We start from the raw sequence: 7,219 nt of genomic DNA, 5'->3' as shown, positions 1-7,219 counted from the left end.
CAATTATTTACTAAATGTTGAAAACAGCCCTTGAAATTTACTGAGCATTCAGCAGTGTAACAGAGGCTTATTTCACTTAATCCTCCTCATAACCTATGAATGAAGTACATAATTGTCTCTACCTCAAGTCTCTCTTCCCTTTAAAAGATCTTCAAAGCTAAAAGGTACAATCATAAAAACAACTTCTCAAGTAACAAGCAGTTTTCTCAGTTATGTTGTACAACATGAAAATATCTAACAGTTTTATTTTGACAATAGAGATACTATCGTTTATAAGTTTGTGTTTATGTGACTATTATGATTTAATAAAAATGTAAACATTGATTATAGTAACTGATAAAAATTTTCAGTTCAAGCTATCATTTGTAACTAATTATCTTTATGAAGCATGGTTTTCTCAGTTCTCTACAATAAAAATTAGACCTTGAGACTCCATGAAAATGCAACAATGTCAACAGCCTGCTACTGTTATTTTTTAGGTGCATTAGAACTGCTTCATTGTTGTCACTGACTAAATGTTTTCAAATAAATTTTAAAATAAATTGTACAATAGTTTTTTTTTTCTTTTTCCCCCTAAACTCTTTGGTCAGATCCATACCAACTAAACAAATGCTGTTTCCTTCACAATTTCCCCCCTCTTCAATTGGTAGGTGAGAGAAAGTGATCGCTATGGGAAGCATTACTATCAGTTTAAGTAAAATCATCAAAAAGAGTATTGATCAACTTTAGGATAAAACTGAATATTAAATGCAATAATTGGTTCAGATTTCAGAATTTTACAAACAACTTGAATCAAACTCACTGGCTTCCTTTTTCTGAAGTACTCAACTAATCTAAGCCACTAACAAATAACTACCCAAATGAAAGACATGGTAAAAAATTGAAATCCTTATAATAAATGTTACATGCATTTAAAAGTATCAACAATGGTGATATATGTCTCCATACCTTTTGAAATACTTGTATAAGGTATGGCAATAATCTTCAAGGCAAATCCATTAGAAATGTGAGGTTGGTTAAAACATTTAAGCTAGTACATGTAGACTGTAAGAAAAAAATGTTTGAGCATGAGCCTGAATTTTGGAAGAAAATAGTTTCAAGAAAACAAGTAATATGATATGAGCTGAAAAACTCTACAAGGCACCAATCAAAACCAGGGGACCTAATAAATGACACCCCCCACAGCCCTACCTCCAACCAGGTGCTCGGGATTGAACCCAGCCAAGGTCTCAAACACTTGCTAAGCATGCCGGCACTCTACCACTAAGCTACACCTCCAGCCCTATAATAAAAGGTTTAAAGGAGAAATGTGTATGATGTTCTTCCCATGTGAGTGGGAGCTCTTAAAAAAATTCTCTATTTTTTAAGCTAAAGCTTTCAAAGTTCTTAGGAGTTTCAGCATCTGAACTGCCCAATTTCTTGTCTACTCACAGGAAGGCCCACTTTATCAGTCATATACCACAGAATTACAGCACTGATCAAGAATTATTTGTCAGGGATCTGGGTCCCACAAAGATGATTCTTTAGATCACACAATAAAAGGTGTGTAGACTAGAAGGAACTAAGCATATTTTCAGCATGCAAATGAATTATCAATTACATCTATGTTGTTTTGAAGTACAGATCAAGGTCCATTACTGATTTGTCTATTAAGAGTATGGTCAAGGGGTAGGGATGTAGCCCAGTGGTAGTATTCTTGCTTAGTATGCATAAGTCCCTGGATTCAATCCCTAGTACCACAAAAAATAAAATAAAAGTTAAAAAGTATTGTACATGTCAATAATTATGCCTTGAAATTTTGTATAGAAAATATATTTAGAAAAATCATTTTAAGCCCATTTTTTTTTAATTGAAAGTTGTTAATAACCTTTGGAGATCTCTTTTTTTATATATTTATTTATTTATTTTTTAGTTTTTGGCGGACACAACATCTTTGTTTGTATGTGGTGCTGAGGATCAAACCCCGGCCGCACGCATGCCAGGCGAGCGCGCTACCTCTTGAGCCACTTCCCCAGTCCCTTTAAGCCCATTTTATTAAGCTTGTATGTAAAGTTTGTGAATAAACAATTGTTTTAAAAAGAATGCCTATTACTTGAGATTACTTCACAAAATAACTGCAGGCATTAAGTCATCTATTTATACTACTATTACTAATTGCACCCCAAAACCCTTTAAGTATTCCTGATTATAAAGATAAGTAACTTTAAGAACTGAAGTTAAGCCCAGTGGTAGTATTTTTTGCTTAATATGCATAGTAGCACATACCTGTAATCCCAGTCCCAGCAACTGAGGAGGCTGAGGCAAGAGGATAGCAAATTCAAAGCCAGCCTCAGCAATTTAGCAAGGCAGACCTTAAGTAACCTAGTAAGACTCTGTTTTAAAAAAAAAAAGGGGGGGCTGGGGATGTGGCTCAAGTGGTAGCGCGCTTGCCTGGCATTCGTGCGGCCCGGGTTCAATCCTCAGCACCACATACAAACAAAGATGTTGTGTCCGCTGAAAACTAGAAAAATAAATAAATATTTAAAAAAAGACATGTATATTCTCTCTCTCTCTCTCTATCTGGGGATGTAGCTTAGTGGTTAAATACCTGGGGGGATCAATATCCCACCTCCCATACAAAAAATAACTGAAGATAAACCATAAGCATTCAAAACATTAGCAAATGATAAGACTTATTTCTACTAAAGTTAATGTAGAAAATTTTTGAAAAATAGCCCTCAGTTCTACTTGATGAAAAACTCTGGCTTTGTTCAGAGTACAAGTTGGATCTTTCTATTTATTAATTTTAGCCAACCCATCTCTATTTTAATTGACCTATACTTTTTAAAGTCCCAGGCTCAAGAAAAATACAAGGAAGTTTTTCATGCTGCTTCTTTAGTTGGCATTTTTGCCTGCACCTTTAAGTTCAAACACCTACTACAATGCTTACTATGTACATGGTGGTTTTTTAAACATTTTTTTCACCTATTAACTTGCTTAATTCTCATTATCATCACCATGTTACAGATAAGGATCCTGGTTAAATAGCTTACCCAAGGTTACACAGTTAATAAATGGTAAGATTTGATTTTAACTTGAGCAGTCTAGCTGTAGTTTCTATTGGACTACGCTGCCTCTCAAAAACTCACTCTAATTACCAAGACATGTATTCATAAGTGTAGGCTATTATTACAAAGTTTAAAATTTGTCAACCTCACAAATCCAAAGGCATAAAGAAGTTATTGGGGTTGGCTCTGGAATTTAAAACTTGACCCTAAGCTATTCAGAGGGATTCATTACCAAGCCTTTTTTGAGTCTGCTTGTAAAGCCAAAATCTTAATTGAAAGGCACCTACTGCAATGGTGATCAGTGCTCTCTGCTTCACTGTCTACCAGCTCTTCAAAGCAACCTTTAAATATGTACCAGCCAACCACTGAGGGGAGAGAACAAGAGGACTGTAATTTAATCTATGCTGTAGACTCCACTGGACTTGTATCTGTACAGAACAGCTATTTGAAAATTTTAGTTCACTACTGTTTTTTACTTGTTGATCAGTGTGGCAGTTACAACAACTTCCTTATTATGATTTTATCTGCTTTTACAAAGTTCTAACTTATATTAGACCAAACTTTAGAATAAAGGCTGAAGTCTTTTTTTTAATATTAAAAACATTTAGATCTACACTTTAAATTAATGCACATAATATGCATTCTTCTAAGGGGAGATGTGCTTTCTGAGAATTTTGTTGATTTGTTTTTTTGTTTTTATGGTACTGGGGACTGAATCCAGGGCCTTGCACATGCTAGGTAAGGGTTCTACCATTGAGCTACATTCCTGAGAGTGGTTTTTAAGTAAGAAAAGATCTGGGGTTGGGGTTATGGCTCAGTGGTAGAGAGCTTGCCTTGCATGTGTGAGGCACTGGATTCGATTTTCAGCACCACATATAAATAAAGAAAATAAAGGTCCATTGACAACTAAAAAATATTTGAAAAAAGAAAAGAAAAGATCTGCCTCTAGAATTTAGTATGATCATGGCATAAATACTGAAAGGTAACGCTCAAGTTCTAATGCTGACATTTTTCAGTTCCATCATTTTTCACAGGAAAACAAAAGAAAGATTTACCAGTTCTTGGTTTATATTTCACAGCACATATGAAGGGATTTAAAAAACAGAATACCTCTAAACAAATTAACACACAATCACTTCTTGGTATAAAATCTCACATTTCCATAAGAGAATCCAGTTAACTGTTCTCCCTTGACTGAGCATTGTGTTGCTCTCCCACGGGACTATTGACTAAGCTGGCTGAGAGCTCCTACTTGGGAAAACTAGATTTTTTGCATGTTTCAGGAAACATTCAATTTGGTACCAAACAGTAAAATATACAATTCTACTCTAAATTGCACATATGCATGATACTGCAATATGTGCGGCAGGTTACAACAACTTCCTTATTATGATTTTACCCATTTTTACAAAGTTCTAACTTATATTAGGCCAAACTGAAGAATAAAGGCTAAAGCACATATGCAGTACCATGCACCATATAGTAATGAGCAGAACACCTCTTGGGGAACTTAGATGATCCCCTACTTAGTCTATTAAACAGCCTCCTAATGCTATATTCACAAATGCTAGTCTGGCAGCATCATAATTACTTGGAGATATTACATATTTCAAATCTGTAGGTCCTTCCTTTATAAATTCAGATTCAGTATATATGAGGCAGAGTCCCAAAATTTGGATTTTTAAAAATTCCCAATATGCATGTGATACATAGTGACGTTTGGGAACCATTACTGATCGTTGTTACTAACCCTGACTGCCTTCAAATCACCATCATTAATAAAAAATAAAAAATCTGATATTATATCCTGCTTAAAATCCTACCAATGTACACAAGGACAAAATCTAATTATCTTGGGGCTGGGGATGTGGCTCAAGCGGTAGCGCACTCGCCTGACATGCGTGCGGACCGGGTTCGATCCTCAGCACCACATACAAAGATGTTGTGTCCACCAAATACTAAAAAATAAATATTAAAATTTAAAAAAAATCTAATTATCTTAAAAAAGAAGCACCCTTATCTAATTCCTGTGTATCTCTTCATCATTTGCCACACTGCAGTTACTCAAGAGCACCCTATTTCATTCCTTTCTGGCTTGCTCACTCTACCATCTTCCTGTGGTACTCTTCTCAATATATGGCTTAGTAAATTTACACAAGAAACTTTCAAGAGTCTACTCATTTTTGTTTCTGGGGTTGTCTTTCAAAACTCTCTCTCTCCCAGTTGAATTGAGCATGCCAGTTATTTGGCTATATTGTCTTCCTTAACAACCCTTATAGTTTCTTGGGGATAGGAAACTGCCTAATTCATCTTTGTGTCCTCAGCAGAGATGTGTGAAAGTCTGACTTTAACTTTGGTATTTGGCCATAATCTGGTATATGGCTTTGATTTTAGGCAAAGAAAAGCTGACTGCCCTTTATGCATTCTTTTTGGGGAATCTCTGATCTGTGCTCATCAGTGCTTTTGTGCTCCATATATTACAATCACAATTAACCAGCATAGCTATGTCAGTACTACCAACAAGGCATAATATTCGAATTTACTGTGATTACCTAGATATTGTACTTTTAAATAAAAGTAAGCATACCTGATGTAAGTTTGAGTAAAAAAATCCTTCTTTCATCTCCTTGTTTCTTTGCACTTTGTAGTCTTTTTCTATAACAGCCCCCAGAATAATCCAGCAATCTGTGCTTTAAGAATTCCTCTGTGGGGCAGGGTAGATGGCACATACCTGTAAATCCCCAATTACTCTACTTGGGAGGATGAAGCTGGAGGATATTAAGTTTGAGGCCAGTCTAGGCAACTTAGCTACCCTTGTCTCAGAAGATAAAAAGGTCTACGTGGGCATAGGGAACCCAGTAGTAAAGTGCTTGCCTAGCATGAGTGAGGTCCTGTGTTCAATCCCTAGTACCGCAAAACAACAACAACAAAAAACTCCATGCACTCCTCCAGGGAATTGTAATGTAAGCTAAAGTTTGATATCCTCCATCTTGGAGTAAAAACGTCACACACACATACACACACACACACACACTTTTTCTTTTATTTATCTAACATACTACCTTATATTTAGTTGGGGCTCAAAGACTTGTTTAGAGGTTCAATACCAATTCCGGATCAAAACAGATTTTGTTTATAGCATAAGTTAGTAAAATAATCTAAAATGAAAAAAAACATTCATTTTGCAAATAAAACTTGAATGCACATTAAATACTCAGTTGTTTTCTTTCTTATGCCACAGAAATTGGAGAACCACTAGGTCTTATAGCAGAAGTTTAACCAAGGAAGGCAGCAAATATTGTAAACAATGAGGAAAATTTATTTTTGACTATAGCTAAATACACATACCATGTAATACTTTGTTTAGTAAAGAGCAGTTGCTGGGAATAAGATGCTAGAGTTAAAACCAGTGACAAAAACAGCAAAAATGAGTGATTTAATAAAATACAAGGCAACTTTGCCTCAAAAATATCAGTATAGTTCAAACATGATCAATTGAAGAACATGATAATTGTGCAGACCCCCACCCCACCCCCGCCACCATTTCTCTGAAACAATTTTTTGAAAAATCACCTTTTAAGACCCTACTTAATGAATGCCACAAACATCAGAGTTAAGATATCACCATCTTTGGATGACAGCTGGGTTACTGGCTTTCCCAAATCGTATCACCTACTCTTAACTCTTTTCCCTTTGCAGTACAGGAGTGTCCCAGTATTCTTAGGAGTCTTGTTCTAGAAACCCCTCCCAGACACTAAAATCCATGGATGCTCAAGTCTCATAAAACGGCACAGTATTTCCATGTAACGGTGTATATTCTTGTATCATTTAAATCATTTGTTTTATTGTATTGATTAGGGAATAATAACAGCAAGAAAAAAATCTGCACATATACAGATGCAATTGTTTTTTCCTGAATATTTTAGCTATGATTAGTTGATTTTGTAGATGTGTAACCCAAAGATACAGATGGCCAACAATTGTACTTCCTCTTCAGCTTGTAAATAGTTTTGTTTCCTGTCTTACATGGTCTAAGTAAGTAATTAAGAAGGTCAGTGACATTAAACTTTGTGTATATTCAGAAGAACATGTCCTTAAAATAATTCATTTGCTTGAATAGGAAGGAGAATGTATAAGTTTATAGTAATTAAGTACCTAAAAAAATGAAAAAA

The 7,219-nt window shown here is 35.2% G+C and overlaps 1 protein-coding gene across 3 annotated transcripts in view; it reads right to left on the bottom strand.

The window, feature by feature from the left end:
• HIF1A (hypoxia inducible factor 1 subunit alpha) overlaps positions 1–7,219 on the bottom strand; it is a 45,020-nt gene that overhangs the window by 22,428 nt on the left and 15,373 nt on the right. The window contains exon 2 of one of the 3 annotated variants that reach the window (XM_081289096.1): positions 949–1,044. The exons of the other annotated variants lie outside the window; for them this stretch is intronic. The gene's annotated coding sequence lies outside the window, so the exon portion shown is untranslated. The remainder of the gene's footprint in view (positions 1–948; positions 1,045–7,219) is intronic. 3 annotated transcript variants of the gene reach the window in all.

This window comes from Spermophilus citellus (assembly GCF_964194105.1).
Source record: "Spermophilus citellus genome assembly, chromosome: 4".
NCBI classification, from domain to species: domain Eukaryota; kingdom Metazoa; phylum Chordata; class Mammalia; order Rodentia; family Sciuridae; genus Spermophilus; species Spermophilus citellus.
Note: the sequence above shows the minus strand (reverse complement) of the source record. Positions and strands in the feature narration are given on the sequence as shown.